We start from the raw sequence: 4,664 nt of genomic DNA, 5'->3' as shown, positions 1-4,664 counted from the left end.
TATAAATCTCTATTTCTGATATTACAAACGGGAGCACACGCACATTATTTTGTTCATATGCAACGTATGAATGTGCGGCCAACTTCTTTGCACACAAAGGGGAGAGACGAAATATAATAGAAATGTTCTGTGATTTGAGCTGCAAATATATGAGCACAACTAACAAATATAGCGGCTAACAGAAGCAAATTGATTGAATTTGCATAGACAATTATATTTAATTGTTTTTACTAAAACTTTAAAAATATATATTTATATGGAAATGTAATAAATAATAATAATTCTTGATATAAAGATACTTAATAAATTTATATACCTATGTTATTTAACATTTTGCAAATTATATTAGGGTGTTCACCGCACACCTCCGCACCTTACAGCAGTCGTCACTGATATATATATACCAAACTGATTAGTATTTTCTGTAATTTCTAAAGGGTCATGCATACATGATACTTAAACATTTATGCATAATCTTAAACCAATCAAGACATTAGAAATCATAGTGCGTTTGTTTGCCCCGATAATTTTTTCGCATCAGATTTAGTTGTTCTCTAACTCGATTATTGATAAATAAATTTATATGAATCAAACTTAAACTGAAACTGCAATTTCGAGAAAAACATTCTCAGCCGATTAAGCCTCTAAGATCTAATCAACCAAAGTCGAATTAAAGTCACACCAAAAATGACTAATGGCATATTTCCTCCATGTGTCATATATAAGCAGTTGAGTCATAGATCAGTCATATTCAAATTTGAACCGATCAGTATAAAGAAAAGCTATTAAAACGATTTAATAGTTCAAGTATCAAAAATTGATGCAATTGATAAATTCAGTTATTATTTTCTAATAAAGAATTTATGTCATACCAGCCAAATTATAGAACCGTAGTAATCTAATCAACATCAATCTTAATTATATATTTCATAACCAGTTATTAATTTTTGTTAATAAACAAAAATTTTAACAAGAGTTAAGTCTTATCACTTAAGTTGTATAGTAAGGGTTATAATTCAATTATTTTCGGTTTTTCAACAAAAGTTAAAGATACCCTTCCAATAAGTGTCAGCAACATTTCATTCCTGTAATTAAAACTATAAAATCTATTTGGTTTGCAAAATGATAGACCAGCAGTCTCGTCAGACTTAACAATATATACATAATCTGTGGCTGCAATTCAAATAAAAATACGCAAACCGAAATCTAATATCATGGCACATTTGTCACGTGCCATATTTATATATATTGTGCGGCGTTGAGACAGCAACCGTCCATCAAGTGCCCCTACTGTGAGTGAAAGATTAGCCAAAGTAGACCACGAATTAACTTGGATTCTTTTACGTCCATTGATTCTGGGATGTAGTTGTTGAATTGAAGTCAAGGTGGTTCTTGTTATTGCAAGTAGCTCATTTAGATTGAAGTTGGCTGCCAAGTCATCAGCAAATCAATATTATCCCAAAAGAATCATACTCCTGATTGCCAGTGCTCGACATTAGCACAATATATGCATCGTTGTCTCTTTTTCTTCTAGACAGAGTCTGGAAGTGTTTTCCTCAACTAGAGCTATCTTTTTGAACTGATACTTGAAGTTTCCATATCCAATAATCAATAAGGTCAGCCAACTTAAGGTGTTCCACGAATAGCTAAGCACTTTTATCGCTTTTATTCACTTATCAATATAGATTGTAGATATGTTGTAGGTCACATGCCATAGGTTCGCTATGGTAAGCTATAAGATTTCAGATTTCTGATATAACAGATAATTTACTATTTTTTTAATATGTATAAAAGATATGAAAAAGATTTAACATATTAATAAGCCTCACATTTTGTGTATTAATCTAATGATTTTTTTTGAAAATAAAAAATGAATAACATATAAATAATAAGAAATATATATACATATATATAAATAATAATAGTAGTTATATAGTCAGTTTTATTGGAATTGCTAAAAACAGTAATAAATGGAGTACTAGCTTCCAATGGAGCAGGGCACTGCGACCATGATTGATCTTTTGTGCTGCAACAGACCCTAACCGAACAGAAGACATTCTGCCTTCCGAATGAAAGCCAGAATGTCGGCCATTAAGGACCTCCTTATGTCAGAAAGGAAGTGTAATTCTATACACAGTAACCTGCTCGTGAGCCAGATCATAGCTAGGTAGAATGTGAAGTCTCGGTTTCTGCTAAGCAGAGTCGACAATCTATCTTTTCGGACAGACCCATTTTGTTAAGATGATTGGAATTGTTTCTTACATTTAATTATTCGATAAAGAATACTTGAATTAAAAAATTTAATTATTCGTAAACATTTTTTTGAAACTGCAAGTACCAAAAGTTAAACTTTCGTACACTTCCAAATTTGAAGCTTAGAGTCAGTGTTTATGATGGGTATTTGGAAATACTCGAAATTTGTTTAAATATTCAATTAATTAAAAAATAATAAAAATATTTGTTGTTCTAATTCATTACTGTTCAAAAAACCTCTCTCTTAAAATAATATTTTCTATTAAGAAACAATAATATTTTCTATCTTTCGTCGTAATGGACTTTAAAAATCAAAATTAAATATAAAGTTCATTAAAAATTTCTCTTTTATGTGATTGATTCAGTAAAAATTTTTATTTATTAGAAAAACATAAAGTGAGACACAAAACATTGATTTCGTTATTATTCACTTTTATTCACTTTTTATAAATTTAAAAAAATTTTTAATTTTGTGCAATATAGGAGTATCTTTTTCAAGCAGTTAATTTATTCAATACTTAAACTCTTGGAAGTAAACAATTAAATTAAATTGGCATTCAAAAGAGTACGAAATATTATTAACTCTTAATTTATTCTTAGTCTCAAAAAAAATATGAAATATACAAGCAAATTTAAGAACACACTTCAGATATGCGATGTTATAGAGAGTGCAAGATAATTATAGCTTGAATGAGGTTTATCGACTTCATATACTATTGATAAAAACTCACAACTCACAACAGTCGTAACTCTCAAACAGTCAAACTCTTGACAAAAACAACTGTTAACAAAAAAATTCACAAAATATTTGATTTCATTATAAATGGGTTAAAACCGCTGGAACACGTTTAGTAAGATCGCGTATTGAATTCAGCAATGATGTCGCTCCGGTAAAAGGTTTTTAATAAAAAAAAATTTTTAATTAAATCGAAATTAATAATTAAAATAATATACATTTAACTAACATTAATTAACAAAAAATTGGTGACAAAATAATTTTGTGCAAAGGTAATTAAAATTAATTTTTAATAATTTAATACTGTGTCCAGGAAGTGTTTCAATGTTTAACAATGTTTAACATTGTATCTAGAAAATAAATAAAATAATGTGCAATACCCAAAAATGGAATAAATTACATATAATTATTTAAAAAAAAAAACTTTATTTGTTTTTTTTTTTTTGTTGGTAAATATTTCATTAATTTAAGTGCAAATATTTTTACTCTTAATATTTGCAATCTAGTATATAAAGAAGAAGGCAGATATATTTTGGTAAATTGTTTTATTACTTTATAAATATCTTTTCTTTATAATTTTTACCACAAATAACAAGAGATACTTCAATTCATATATATTCGGCTCATTTAAAACGTATAAGGTTACATATACGTCACATAAATTATACACAAAAATTATTGTTTAATGACAACAATTAAGAAAAATAAATACAAAACAACTGCAAATTAAATATAAACTATGGACAACTGAATGAAAAAAAAACGTTTATATATACACATAAATATATTTAAACAACAATCGTTAAGTTGAATAATTTTTAGCGTAAAAATACAACAAAAAAGATAAAAACCTAAAACCGAACAAGATAAAAGATAAAAGATACTTAATTATAATAATCATAAATTTGTATAATAATAATGACAAAACAATATAGTGATAATACGTCAAATTAATGTATAAAATTATTATTGGAACTACTTCATTCAATAAATTTGCGAAACGTAGATTAGATAAATTCGAATTATGTCAACTCGTTGATTTCCCGTCAAACGTAGTTATTTGAATGTTCTAATCAAAATTAAGATCTTGGAAATAACAGCAATTTATATAGAAAAACGAGTACTTAAATGAAGTGCCAAACCTAAAATATTACTTTTGTGACCTTAAAAAAACACGTTGAAATTTTATTTTAATTAAAAACAACAATAATTAAAATTTATACGAGGCAATAAATTTATTTTTAATTAAATTTAACTGTTGAATTTATATTTAACAGTTACTAAAAAATTCTTTTTTTCATTCTAATAAATTTTTAATCTCTCTACTTTACGACACTACTACTACTAATTTCCTGAACTTCTTCTGAAGCACAGGGCTACCACTTTACGACACTAAGTACATTTAGGATGTGTGCGAGTTATGCTAAGTTGATGTTAAGCCAAATGGGGATTTTTTTGCACTGCAAACATTTAGCCATTTATCAACATGTATCGACACATTACTACATTATCGGCACAACTTAGAATTTCCCTCATTTAGTACGCAACTTAGCCTAACACGCACACGTCCCTAATTTCATATGTGACACAAAGACCGTTTGCGAGTTCGAGTAAATTGATGGTAAATTGAGGAAAATAGTAATTTATGTCAATATGGCAGCGAATGTTGGTATTG

The sequence above is a fragment of the Teleopsis dalmanni genome, chromosome 2 (assembly GCF_002237135.1).
Source record: "Teleopsis dalmanni isolate 2A chromosome 2, ASM223713v2, whole genome shotgun sequence".
Lineage (NCBI taxonomy): Eukaryota > Metazoa > Arthropoda > Insecta > Diptera > Diopsidae > Teleopsis > Teleopsis dalmanni.
This window is presented reverse-complemented; position numbering follows the sequence as displayed.